The sequence below is a fragment of the Glycine max genome, chromosome 4 (genome assembly GCF_000004515.6).
Source record: "Glycine max cultivar Williams 82 chromosome 4, Glycine_max_v4.0, whole genome shotgun sequence".
Lineage (NCBI taxonomy): Eukaryota > Viridiplantae > Streptophyta > Magnoliopsida > Fabales > Fabaceae > Glycine > Glycine max.
The window spans coordinates 43,523,823-43,539,425 of record NC_016091.4 but is presented as its reverse complement, the minus strand read 5'-3'; the positions used below and the strand labels follow the sequence as shown (position 1 = coordinate 43,539,425).

The window sequence follows — 15,603 nt, the reverse complement described above, 5'->3', positions numbered from 1 at the left end:
ATTTTTGCTTATTTTAATTTTTTTAAAATATTCATTTAATTAATTTGTTTATTTAAAAATTAATGTTTAAATTTTATTGTTATTTAATTATTTTATAAATAAGTATTATTGTTTACTTTAAATATTTTTTATTTAATTAAATATTTTTTACTTTAGTTCATTTTTTAAAAAAATTATTATTTAATAATTTTTTTATTTAAAAATGAATGTATAATTTTTTTGTTATTTTATTATTTTATAAATAACTATTTTAATACATTTATATATTTAAAATAGTTATTTAATAATTTTTTTATTTAAAAATGAATGAATAAATTTTTATAATGAATATATTTTAGAATTTAGTTAAACAAAAAAACGTAATATTGTATATGCAATTTTTTTATTAATATATTTGTATAAATATTATTACATTAATAGTATTAAATATTTATATAAATAGTGTTTTGGAATTATAAAAAAATAAAAATGAATTTATTAATTTATTTATAAATATTTAAAAGTATTAAAATAATTATTTATAAAATAATGAAGTAGTCATTTATTAGAAATAAAAAATAAAATTATACTTTGATTTTGATGGTATATTTTAGTTTGTTAGAATTTGTGATGTGAAGTATAAAAATTTTGGAAATGAATTTCTACATTAATTGATGAATATATAAAGGTATTAAAATAGATATTTATAAAGTAATTAAATATTTATTTATATATTATTAAATAGTAATTTATAAATTATTTTAAATTAAATTGTGATTTGATTTTGATGATATATTTTACTTTCTACATTAATCATTTAATGTTAATTTTAATTTTTTTTATTAAATTTGTTAAAACATACTACATTTAATAGTACTGTAGGGTTTTAGAAGATTTATTAGTGAATTTGTTAGTTAGTAGTTTTTGAGTAATAGAATGAAAAAAAAAATGTAATGAAATATGAAATTCAACTATTATTTGAACGATGACATTATTTGATATTAATGTGCAAATTTGTAAATTATGGTTAGAACTAAAGAATTGCGTCAGACTTTAGGTAGATTTTTAGGAAGAACCTTAGGTAGATAGGTTGTTGGTGATGAGGAAGAAGTCCCTCAATGTCGAAAGCCGACAACATCGACATGTGGACAACGGACAATTGCAGCTGTTGCTGAGGATGTTGAGCATGGGATCATGTTGCTGACGAGGTTCATGAGAAGCCTCAAGAGCCCATTATGGATCGTGTAGGTGCTGATAGAAATGGTTTTTCAAACAAACCCCATGATACATCAATGTTGGTGTCATATGTTGATCATATGGCAACCAATGTATGGGTAAGAGAGATAGTTATTTGTTAAGCATATATATGAAAATTTATATCTAAATTTTCATATTTTATGCAGTTGCATAAACGGCTTAATGTAATAATATTTACACAAATATATTAAAAAAATATAACTAAATTTATAAAAAAAATTGAAATATATATATATATATATATATGTATTAATTTTTTAATTTTTTTAGGTTATATGGATTGTCAATTCATATGATTCATACAGATTGTCAATCCTTTGATTCATACAGATTGTCAATTCGTATAACCTAATTTTTTTTATCTTCGTTGAAGGGGGTGCATTAAAGTGATATCTAGAAATGCAAGTTCATGGACTTCAATTTTTAAAAAGAAAAATTGTTTGCGAGTTATTTCAAAAGAAAAATCATTTGCTGCATAATTTGTAGGACAATAGAATCATGATTCTAGTATGTTACAATTTATCTAACACATCGGAGTCATGATTCTATTGTGTTAACAAAACAAATTCATGATTTCATTGTATTAGATAAATTGTAACACAATGGAATTGTGGGTGAATCTGTAACACAATAAAATCATGATTCTGTTGTATTGTTAGAAGAGGGGAAAAAAATACCTCTAAAAGGGAGGAAAGAGAGAAAAAGAAGAAAGGAAGGAAGATAGTGAAAGAAGAAAGAAGGGAGGAAAAAGGAAACATATGGAGGGGTGTGTGCGGAAAGAAGCAAAAGGGTATTATGGTCTTTTGTATTGATAGTAGGGGCTAAAAAAATTTTTAGAGGGGCCAATATCAATTCCCTCATTATTATTATTATTATTATTATTAATCTCTCTAAGACTACTAATCACCATTTAGGAGCATGTTGACCAAACAATCGAAATTCGTTACGATGATAATCAATGATGAGATACGCACTGATTATTTATTTGTATATTTATGAGCCAAAGAGTATTACTGCCTTTATATAGGGTGTGTTTAAATAAATTCAAAAAAAAATATTGTGATGGTATAATTTTTTAGAAATGACTTTTTTAACTTTTAAGAAAAATACTATCTTCGTTTTTGAAATTTCACTCTTTTTTTGTTAAATAAAAAAGAATAGAAGAATGGGTGAAGATTTAGAACACTTAAGAAAGGAATGATGTCAGCACCAGAAGATTTATTATTATTATCATTATTATTTTTAGAAATAAGAATTTTTAAAAATATTTAGACTATTTCATTTCTAAGCAAAATATTCATTTGTTGCAAAATTATTGTTATATGAACTACAAATTAAGAACTCACCCCCTATTAAAAAATTTTAGAGTATATTTGGATAGAAAATTTTAACTGAGGAAAGTAACTTATCAGAGAATTTAAATTTTTTTAATCCAAAATTCATTTTTTAGATGTTTTTGTATGAAGAATTTAAATTTTTGGAATTTTAAAATAAAATTTTAAACAACTAAAAAGGTGAAATTTCAATTTTCTTCTAAAAGTTGAGAAATTGAAATTCTCTTATTGATAGAAGAACTTTTCAAAACATTCGCGTATTTCCTTTATAACTTTTATCCTCTCTTCCATCTGAAAGTTTCCGAAATTTCGTTCTCGAACTCGCTACTCTTCTCTCACGTTGATGATTCTCTTCTTCAAGAAGTATCGTCTGAGCTCGTGGAGATCAATCGAGTGTTAGCGTAGGGGGACATATAGAACTGCATCCACCAGTCATGGGAGCAACTGTCACTACCCATCATGCGATGGAGGTACTAGCCGGCGCGGAGGGCCTGACCATGTCTTGCGTCGTTGACTGAATGATGTGGTCGGGTGTGGTGGTGTACGCCGCCGTGTCCTGGTTCCCCTGTGACCCACATCGCATCAGTATTCTTCTCTTTGAAAACACACCAATCATATTTTTTCTTCTCTTTACTTTTGTTTTCTTTCACTCTTACAATTTTATTTTTTTTATCCAAACACAAAATTTTAAAAATAAAAAAATTTCAATATTTAAAATTCTTAGAATTAAAAAATTTTCAAAATTTTTAAATTCCCTCATCTAAACAGTACTCTTAATTGTATTTAGGGTTAAGAATAAATATATAATTTAGTACTTATATTAGTAAAATATAAATTGATTTCGTTCATACTCTTAAAGGAAGAAATATAAAATAGAATGAGCTGAAATTAAATGAAACATATCTAAGTTCCATTTTCAAAATATTTTGTTTTTCAAGTTCCCGCCTATCGTCTGTCTAAACATAGTGCAAATCCAACAGATCCTAAAATCGAATTTCAGCTAAATTTTCTCGCCAAATAAAATAAAAAAGTAGCCAGGAGAAAATTTAAGTCACGTCCTTATCCAAAGATCATTTGCGGTAGAAAATTTAAAACATTAATTTTGATGAAGTTCTACTTTACCTGAACCATATCAATATATTTATTGTGTGTTTGGAAATAATTACCAATATGTTTTATTAAGTCTAATTAATAGTTAAAAGATGCAGAAGCTAAGCGTGTGTTTGGAATAAATTTATTAATGTAAATATGATATACACTCTCCACATCCAACATTTGAAAAACATAAAGCTACTTGTAATAACTTCCCAAAGTCATGGATCTACTTCGATTAATTAATTTGATTCAACATATATAAAAGCAAAAATGTTTTAAACGTGTGTTTGTATTAGCATTTCTACTTCACATCACTCTTCTTATTTGCGTCAAAGACAAGGGAATGATGCTTAAGCAAGCCTGGGTTGCTTGGTTGTTTTTGCTTATATATCCACGTTTGGAGATAATCAACGAGTTACCAAACACAATCTAACCGTGTGTTTGGATTAGCATTAAAAATCCAAAATCTATGTATTCCGCCATGATCTTTCACCATATTAGAGAGTCGTTTTCAAGCTACTGATTTTTCAATGTGGTCCATTATATTTTCAAACTCACTTAACCTAATAGCTTCTACATTTCAAATGTAATTTTTTTACTTTTTACCGAGAAGCCGTAGATACTGTTTTCACATATCACACAAAAAAGAAGGTTTTACATGAAATATGAAAGTACAACCTCTCTTGAAACATGCATGCATGAAATGTAGAAGTATATGACTTCTCCATGAATAAAAAAAATAAGATGTTTGTGCATGATAATTCCCGTCAGCTGGAGCCGTTAGACCATGAATTTTATCTGCCCAACCTGAATTAATTAAGGGCGGAAATAATCATAAAAATCACTTAACCAAGTATATGTGAATGAATAAAGAGTTTAGTTTCCACATAAATTCTTGCTGATCTGACTTTAAGATACTTATCATAAAAATCAATAAATTTATGTTTGTAATTGAATTATTATATAAAAACTCTTTACACTATCAATGCATATAGTATTTACTCATAAATAGGTACATAAATAAAAATCTTATATGGGTCTTACTGGTCTCTCTCACCAGCATAGTAATGAAGCAGACGTACAGCCAATGGTAATTCAACTTTGGCTGCCTGTTCATAAAGCTTGCCATTATTCCATGTTTCCAGTGTTGCAAGCTCATTACTGTATGTGTTTCTCAATCATATCAGCAATGCGCATTAGTATCCGTGATCTTTTTTCCTGTAGGGTAACACACATAAATATCAAACATCTAATTAAAATAAATGGGTTTGCAATATCTGTGAATTGGTTTGTAACCACAAATGTTGCTTCATCGTCTATATTTTCCTGCAGTTTTCTATAATTTTAACAAGAATTCAACTGGAATGTGCTCACTGTGTATATAGTGGTCAGGGCCGTGTAAGTCACTAGGCCACTGAGACAACGACCTTAGGTCTCCAATTTTTTAGGATCTCAATATTTATATGTATTTTTCAAAGAAATATTTATTATTAATTTTAATTATTAAATGATAAATTAAGTTATAGTATAATATGTTATTTGGTATTATTTTTATTAATAAGACCACAAATATTAAATATAGATGTAAGTATTATTATAAATAATTTAAATATAATTTTTTTATTTATTTAAAAAAATTAAGCAAATTATTTATATTTATTTTGTATCCTATTTCTTTTCTCTCTACAAATATATTATTGAAATTAATATAAGCCTCAGCATTGTCCTCTCTAGACTATTAGTCAATGTTTAGTAAAAGTTACTTTTTGTTTATTTTGACCATAGTAGTCACAATGGTAGATTGGACAACAAAAATAACATCTGATACAGAAAACAACAGGTGCATTGGACAATCCTTTAGGTCCTGAAACTGTTATTTGTTGAAAAATACATATTTTTATAATTTCATTTGCATGCTTTCCCAATTGAATATATTGCCTGTCATGGATCAACTCTGCTGAAAGCCATCATTGGAATGCATATTAAAATTTAAATGAGGACAATGCAGAGGCTTATTGTGCCTAGAGCTATTTCTTTTTTTGGAGTTCTACAACGTATTTATTCTTTGTTTGCTTCATCTACCAAACGGTGGAAAATTTTGCAAGATAATGTATCTAAATTTTTTATTAAATCATTATCTCAGACTCGTTGAAAAAGTAGAATAGAAAGTGTCAAAACTATTAAGTTTCAAGCTCCAAAGGTAAGAGATGTTTTGACTGAATTATCAAAAAATTGTGAAGATCCTAAATTAAAAAGTGAAGTCATGTCTTTAGCAACTCATGAACTTGAAGATTTTGAATTTTTATTAGGAATGAATATTTGGTATGATATTTTGTTTGCTGTCAATTCTATTAGCAAAATTCTACAATCAAAAGGTATGCATATAGATGTTGCCATAGATCATTTAAAAGGTCTTATCACTTATTTAAAACATTATAGGGAAAATGGGTTTGCATTGACTTTAAAATCCACAGAAAAAATGGCTATCGAAATGGATATAAAGCCAAAATTTCGTGAAAAACGTAAAATTAATAGAAAATCTCATTTTGATGAAAATATTAGTAATGAGATCACACATTCACCTGAAGAATCTTTTCGTATCGAGTATTTTTTATACATATTAGATCAATCAATTAATTCTATTGAGACACGATTTGGACAATTTTTACAATATGAGACTATTTTTGGTTTTTTATTTGATTCCAAAAAAATTAAAGCTTTAGATGAGGATGAATTGAAAAAATATTGTATTAATCTTGAAAAGTTTTTAAGGTTTAATGAATACTCTGATATTGATGGTCTTGATTTATTTTCAGAATTGAAAGTACTAAGAGAAGTATTAAGAGAAAAAATTAGCACACCAATAGAAATATTGAGTTATATTAAAATTTTAGATTCTTTTCCAAATGTTTACATTGCATATAGAATTTTATTGACAATCCCTATAATTGTTACTGCTGAAAGAAGTTTTTCAAAATTAAAATTGCTTAAATCATATCTAAAATCAACAATGTTACAAGATAGATTGAATGAGTCAACTATTTTATCTGAAGTGTTAAAATTGTTTGATTATAAAACTCTGATAAATGATTTTGCAGTTAAAAAAGTTAGAAGATTAATATAAAAATTGATATTTTATATAATATACTAAGTCTCTTTAAAATATAAAAAAAAAACTCCTTTAACATTTTCGTCTTAGACCCCAAAATATTTGTACACGGCCCCCTAATAGTGGCTTGATCAGCTATATTATTCAACTGGAATGTGCTCACTGTGTCTATATTTGGTGTAACTTATTTCGACAGATGCTGTGACTAGTTCATCATCATCATCATCAATTTCTGCGGCGGTGCTGAAACTGTTGATGTTTCTCCCCCTTTTAGTGTTCCTTCCTTCAGAAAAATGAAAAAGAAGAAAATGAGTTACATTTAACAGGACCAATCTGCATTACATTTATCTACATCCCATGGCAGAATTATATAAATTTCCTCTGAATCTCAGTTTATTTTTCCATTTTGTGATACCACAATACAGACGAACAATTTTCTTTGGTTGCTCCACAGTTCACTCTACATCTTCAATGAGTTCTTTTTATCTGGACTATGATTTTTTTAAAATAAAAAATGAGATGGCACGGCTCTCCTAGTTTTCTATCTTGTACAATTCTATATAAATGCATAAAAAAGAAGAAAAAAATTGCACTTGGAATAAATTTGAATTGTTTGGACTCTGAAGTTTGAACATAAGGAATATTATAGTTTTAACATTCTGTATAATAATCACTTAGCCTTTTACTTTATGCTTGCAGTGATACCTTTTTCTTAAATAACTTATGCAAAAAGGGCAGAGAGCTTGGTCCATATTGCAATTCCATATGTTCATTTTCAGTACATATAATTCAAGGGGAAAGCAAGAATAGATAACATAAGTCTTGAATTCAAAGAAAATAGCCACAAACGTGATATCCAAAGAAACCACAAACAAGAGCCTTAATGTAGAAAACTTATCAACGATTAATAGACAACAAAAGCTAGACATTGAGTTAGGCACATCTGATAAATAGTTTATTTTGTTTTATTCTATTTTTTTTTTTTACCTAATGTGTGAAGCAGAGAAGCAAAGAGCCAAGGAAGAGAATCTGTGTGCTGCCATGATAGAATAGAGTATGTCCAACTTAAGCCTCGTTGTAACTACTAAGTATTAATGTTGTTTTGTTTCAGAAACAATTGCACAAGCAAGTTTTCTAGTACGTAGAAAAAAAAAACAATTATTGTTTGTTGTACCGTGTTTTCCTTGTCATCCTCCTAAGTTCTATGTCTCTGACACGTAGCATTATTAGTATTTCAACAAATTGAATGATGAAAACTAACCTATCCTTATCTGAGTCCAATTTCATAAATTGGGTCCATGATTCATGCTTTCCACTTACCATCACGTTCAATTTCAGGAAGGGATTACCAAAAAATTTCATCCTAATTAATTTATGCTGATTACTTTTTCACTTGGAAGGTGAAACTAATTAAGAGTAGTGAATGGTACAAATATTCTATCCTACAGCAACAGTGTCATTCCAGTATCCAAGTTTGTGATCGAGGAAAAATATATAAATTGCACAAGCATCAAAATTCACCCGGTATAATGTTCAGGTACCAAATCTCTCTTAAAAGGGTGGTGTAAGTTCCCTTACATAGTTACTCATAGTTTATAGGTGTAAATATGCTTAGTGTTTACTCTCCTCAATCTCCAACAATTCCCTCTATGTTTGGATACAGAATTTTAACTGAGGAAAATAATTTATTAGAGAATTTGAATTTCTGTAATCTAGAATTCATTATTTGAATGTTTTTTTATGAAAAATTTAAAATTTTGAAATTTTAAAACAGAATTTTAAACAATTAAAAATTTAGAATTTTAATTTCTTTTTAAAAGATGAAAAATTGAAATTCTCTTTTTACCGTCTTCTTCCAAAAAACATCGTCTGAAATTGTGAAACATTGATGGGGACTCAGAACGTAGAAGAACACGTATAACTAGCATATTAATCATATTTTTTCTTTTTTTTTCATTCATTTTTTTTTCACCCTCATAATTTTAACATTTTTTATCCAAACACAAAATTTTGAAAATAAAAGAATTTCAATTAAAGTATTTGAAATTCTTAGAATTTAAAATTTCTCATAATTTTAAATTCTTCCATCCAAACACACTCCCAGTGGAAAAAGATGATAGCCACGTAGGATTTCGGTCATAATTACAAAAGGACTCTTAAAGAACAAAACCATAGCTAGCAGTTTGAGCAATTCACAGCCATGCAGGATTCTTCACTGGTGAAACCACAGCTTTCACTTGCAGGTAATTGTTGAGGCTGTAGATACCCTTCTCCCTGCTAATGCCGCTCATTTTGTACCCTCCAAAAGGAATTGCAGCATCAAAAACATCAAAGCAATTGATCCACACAGTTCCAACTCTCTGCACGCATCAAAGTGTTGGCTGTGTGCACGTTCTTAGTGAAAACACCTGCAACTAGACCATAATGCGTTGCATTTGACCTTCGAATTACTTGTCAATATCCCTAGGATAATCCAAAAATAATTATTTGAACAAAATTAGAATAATGTTCAATTAAAAGATTCATTGTTGTTCCTCATTAATGTTTAATAACGTTTTGCATTGGTCTACATTAAACATTGATACCAGGAAGTTTTAAACAAATGTTGCATCATTGTAAAACAAAGTGTCATTAACACTCCCTAATATATGTTTTTTTCCAACACATTATCTTTTATTGGTTAAAATTCATGTGAGTCCTATTAGTTTGAAAATTGGACCCACAAAACGAGGAAAGTTACCTCCACATATTTAATCAAATCTTCATGAATATCACCCAATAACGAGTGTTGTAGAGTGCATTCAGATGGGAAACAAAAATTGAGAATTGAAGTTTCACTCACTTCAACTTCAAGATGGTTTATAGAGGGCCAAAAATTTCATCTTTTGCTATCAACATGTCATCCTGATTATTAGCACGGGTTAGAAAATGCTTCAAGGTATTGTAGATTTTGTGAATCACTTGTGCTAATTTGTTAATACCTGAACATTTGAGAAGACAGTAGGCTGGACAAAGAAGCCCTTTGAGCCAATTCTGTCACCCCCACATTCAAGGGTGGCCTTGCTTTAAATACCAGACTTTATGTACCCAAGTACTTTCTAAAATTGTTCCACATCAATCTGAGATTTTCCCCAAACGCCAGGAACAGTGTTAGTTTGTTCCATCATAGTAACATAAGAATGTATTGATTAATGAACAACAAAGTAGAAGGTGTTCTGTCAAACGTTAATTTCTAATTTTCAAATACATTGAACTCAAATACTCACTAGTAACTGTAAAAGGAACAAAAATGATAAGAAAGAACACAATCAATAATATTCTGCCTAAGAGTACTAGCAAAACACACCTTTAATATTCTTTTTCCGACACACTATCTATGCTTGATTAAAAGTCATCTGAATTTCAGTGGTTTGGGAATAGGACCCAAGAATGGGAATGAGACTAACATATTTAGTGGAACTCACATAAATTTCACTCAACAAGAAACAGAGTTTTAGAAAGAGAATGTTAGAGAATGTGTTGCTAACATATTTGTCATATGTTGATAACTTCGAAGAGAAAAAGTACCTGAGGACCTTGTTCGACACCCTTTATGAAGGGATCCCCAACAACACGTTTCAAAGCACGAGCCTTTGCTTTCTCCAAGAACTCATCATAGATACGCTCATGTACAAAGGTACGAGACCCAGCACAGCAACATTGCCCCCTATAAAAAATCCAACATAAATCATAAGCATGTTCTTCACACATGCATATCTAGATTCAACTTCAAGAAAGTTGATGAGAGTTGGTTGAACAAACCTGATTAAAGAACAGAGCAAAGTGTGCAAGTTCTACAGCCTGGTCAACATCAGCATCCTCACACACAATGAAAGGAGATTTCCCTCCAAGTTCAATATCACAGGCTTCAAATTGCTTCTTGCGGCCAATTCAAGTACAACTTTTCCAGTCTCAGTAGATCCGGTGAATGCTAGCTGCAAAAGAACAAAAGATGTTAAACTTTGATATAATATTTTGACATTAATGGTTGAATTTTACCAGAATATCATTAAGTAAAGGAAAGGGTAATCTAATGATAAGCAAATGCATGCGGGCACTTTCTTGCATAAGATGCCTTAATATCTAAAGCTATTAAGAGGAACTTACTAATTAGGATTTTAGGAAGATGAATCAAATTATGTATACTAAAAGATAAAAAAAAAAGGTTGAATATGATAGTCTGTCTTGCCTTCTTTCGCACTGATCAATTCCAAGGTTCAGTCATTTTCATTTTCCCTTAAATTGGGGTGAAGAATTTTTAAACAATTTTTTTCATATAAAATTTATGTGGAAATTTTTATTCTAATTTAAGGGGATACCAAAATGACCATACATCATATATAGCAGTGCACAGATAAGTACTACTCTCCCCTGACAAAAAAGGATAGTACCTTAAGTGGGGTTTCAGACCAATCATTCTGGCAAATATTATGCATATGGAAGCACACTAAATAACTTTAGCAACCTAAATCCTAGAGATATCAAACCAGGTTCATTTTTTATGCTCTACAATGTGCCACATAGATGCTTGGTTCTTCAAAATACCTTGTCAACATCCATATGACTTGCTAGAGCTGCACCAGCAGTTGGACCATAGCCAGAAACTACATTCAAAACACCTGGTGGAAGACCGGCCTGCCAAAAAGGGTTCACACTGAGTTAAACCAAGTACAAAACACAAATGTAACTGAAATATTCCTTTAGAATCTGAAGTACCACATTATCATGTCAGCAAAAATTGATGTTAATTCTTAAACTACTGCAACGATATCCCAAAATTACAATATAACAGTCGAAAACCTAAAGGTAGAATAAAAAGACTTTGCCATGAGAAATTATCCTGCAATGCCAACTCTAGAAGATGAAGACCTCTTGAAGGCATTATTTATCAGTAACTTATGATGGTTTTTATAACCAAATTAAATCCATAAGCTGTACCAAATATGTAGAATTCCAATTTTATTTGATTATTTATTTTTCCACGAGTAGGTAAAATTGTAGAAATATAATGAAGTATCACAAGAGCAATGTTTTTGGGAGATATACATGCAACAATGGACTAGACTAGCAAGTACATGGTTGATATCTTGATGATAACAGTCTAATTGTGTATTAGGAAAAGGAGGGTGAGAGAGAAAAATCTATGAGCTCACTTTTGCCACATAGAGAGCTGTTAAAGGTGTTTGTTCAGCAGTCTTAAGGATGACAGTATTTCCACATGCAAGAGCTGGTCCAACTTTCCAAGCAAACATGAGGAGAGGAAAGTTCCAAGGTATGATTTGTCCTGCAACACCAATTGGTTCATGCAATGTCTCCACATGATAATTTCCATCAGCAGGCACTGTCAGACCATGGATTTTATCAGCTCAACCTGCAATAAAAGAAAATTGTTTGGAACATATCAGCAAGTTGTCTTGAAAAAAATAAAACAAACACTTTTGATTTCAGTTAGTACTGAACCTACCAGCATAGTAACGAAACAAACGCACAAACGTTGGTAATTCAGAAGTGGCCCATTGTTCATAAGGCTTTCCATTGTTCCATGTCTTCAGAGCTGCAAGTTCATCACTGTGTTTCTAAACCAAATCAGCAAAGCGCAGTATTATCTGGCATCTTTCCTGAAGAAGTTGTTAACAAATCATTGTTATGTTTCATATGAATTTAATATTTATGTACCGTAGCATAAAATGTCAACCGATTAAAAATATGGTAAGTTTGACTTTTAAGGTAGTTATGACAAAATTCAATCACCTTATCAAAGGTGACACTTTGTGATTGAATGAGAGTGTAATAACCTTCTACATTGTTAGTGCATAGGTTATTTACTCTTGATGACTTTATCATCCACGACAATTTGTGATTAAAGGACAGTGTAATAACCTTTTACTTGTCAATGCATAGATTATTTACTCTGCACCAATTCAGTTTTCTTCAAGCAAAGGGAAAAGACTGGAAAGTTTAAATGCCTACATAAGCAGTCATTTTTGGCCAAGGTCCTTCATCAAAGGCTTTGCGAGCTGCTGATACTGCACGGTTGATATCTTCTGCATCACCTTCAGCAACACGAGCAATCACTTCTCCTGTGCGCGGGTCATATGTTGGAAAAGTTTTCCCTGAGACCATAAGAAATATGGCAAATGAAATCCCGTTTGTTTGGATGAAAAAATTTAAAATTTTTGAGAAATTTTAAATTCTAAGAATTTTAAATATTTCAACAGAAATTCTTTTATTTTCAAAATTGTGTTTGGATAACAAAAGTTAAATTCAAGAATTTTTAACATTTTAAAGATTTTGGGAACTTTCAGATAGAAAAGATGATAAAGTTAGTAAAAAAAATACGCAAACGTTTTAGAAGATCTTTTTGTAAGAAAAAATTTTCAATTTCTCACCATTTAAAAAGAAATTGAAATTTCACATTTTTCATAAATTTAAATTCTTCACAAAAGAATATTCAAACAATAAATTCTAGATTACAGAAATTCAAATTCTCTGATAAATTACTTTTCTCAAATTAAAATTGTCGGATTAAATTTTTGTCAAGTAGCAAAGTAAACAAACCTGGTTAAATTCAAACTAGACAAACCTGAAGCAGCATCAGCATCCACAAATTGTCCATTTATCAAATGCTTAGTGTATGTTATTGGAACTTGTGGAATGATTAATTCCTCAACTGCTGCTGCAGTGCTGAATCTATTAACGTTTCCCCACTTGCCAGAGTTTCTCCCTGTGGGAACAAAAAATCTTGTGGAAGTTTTATGCAATGAATTGAAGACAGCCATTCTGATGAGTAATAGTCACTGAAAAGCACTCATTATATAAGAAATCAAACTAAGATAAATTATAAAATTAAAAAGCAAAAAAAATAAATTACAAGCAGGTGGTAATAAGTTAATAAAAAAATGACAGAATAGAAAGAAAATATCTAGCTATGTTTGAATAGAAAGAAAGACAGAATATATAGAATAAAAAATATATCTTTTTTGTTTTGATGGAAAAAAGTGAAAAGAAAATAGAGAGAAAAAATTATTTTTAAAAACAACAACTTAGAACTTTTTCCCTTCTCATTCTCTAGCTAATTCAAATATTTTCTAGACAAATATTTGAAATATTAAAAACAACAACTTAGAACATTCTCTTCTCCCTCTTTTTCTTTCCATATCCTAACCAACATAAATGGTTTGATTGGTATGCTAGACAAAAAATTAAGAAATAAAGTTGAAATGATGGAAAAATAGAAGAGAAAAGAAATTGAATTTTTGTTTTAAAAAGTCAATTTTTCTTCTTTTTTATACTTCCTCTCCACCCAAACAATTGAAAATAGTAGTACGTTTCTAAGTGTTTCCTTTGCTGTTATCCAAACATACAAAAGAAAAACTTTAGTTGGTTTTAAAAATGGACCCTAACTATATGTGCATGTGCTAAGCATAGCAGTACTATAGTCACACAGTTTGTGTCCTGTACTTTGATGAAGGCAGAGAAGCAGAAAACATGCAAACTGAGAAACATTTGGCTATCCTGATTATCCACTATAGTACATCCACCACTTTAAATATGCCAAATCCATACAAATCCCATAAAGTAATAGTGACCAAAAAGCAAGAGGAAGCTGCAAAATGAAGAATATAAGGAAGGGAATAGGTCGCCAGTTAGAATCCCTTCCACTAATATTTCTAACAAATTAACATTTACCAATAAAAAAAGGGAAAGAGAATAGGTTGGTTATCAAGTGAGTGAAGCAGAGAAGCATCTTGAAAAGAAGGGGAAGAAGATAGAGAGCGAGAGAGGAGCCAGGAAAGTCTTCGAGTTGCCATGACCAATGGCCAAAGCAAATATCTCCAAAAGGGTGTTTTCTGCTTCTTCTACTTGGTGATTAGGAGCTTCACACAATACCAATGTTTTAGTTTTGACTTTTAAGTTCTGTATGTAACCGTCAACTGTCGTTTTTGCCAAAATTTTATGAAACAAATATATGGACTAACAGTGAGCCCAGCATTTGACGTATCATTTTGTGGATGATACTGCCCAAACTTTTGGATTTTGAAGATATATGTTTAGATTCTTGAGAATGAGTAAACAGTTTTTTTTACAAGGCAAATGAGTCAACAAGTTAACATTTTAATTTTTAACACAAGTTTTTTTTTTCTTTTTTAAAACCAAATTATTTATTCGAATGAGATTATTATAAATGATAAAATTCTTCTTAAAATTTAAGCTGTTACAACTCAAGACTAATTTACCAAGTGATCATAAAATAATTTTATGTGGATAATTAATTCACGTATTTAGTGGTATTCAACAGAGTAGCTAGCTTTTAACATTGAAGTTAAATATATTGAAAATTTTATTTATTTTTAAATTCTTGTTGATTAATTTTAAAATACTAATTAATGTTTACTTGATTTTAATACTATCACATAAAAAAGTATGTTTTCTGTGGCTAGCTAGTTTTTTCTAGGTTTGAGACAAGTGTCTTTCCTACATTCTTTGATGTAAAGTAGGTGGTATCTTTCCTCGTTGACGGTAATCTATCACAAACAGAGTTCAATAATTATATATATCCATTATTGGTAACACTATACTATCCTTAATTCTTCAGTTCAAGAATATGCACTAACTAGTATTTAATAAAAAAAATTAATATGCACTTATTTCATTTCTTAGGCTTAAAGAATATTTATTGCTCAGAAGTCATTTTGTTTTTTGTTTTTTATCCTTTCTTTTTAGGCAAACGTATAGTTCAAACCATGAATGGATCGAGAGATGTATTAAGGGGAGGCTATTTGTTTTTTA

General features: G+C 29.7%; 1 pseudogene; it reads right to left on the bottom strand.

Annotated features, from left to right (window-relative positions):
• Positions 1 to 9,526: 9,526 nt before the first annotated feature.
• Positions 9,527 to 14,639, bottom strand: LOC102662473 (aldehyde dehydrogenase family 2 member B4, mitochondrial-like; annotated as a pseudogene).
• Positions 14,640 to 15,603: the final 964 nt, after the last annotated feature.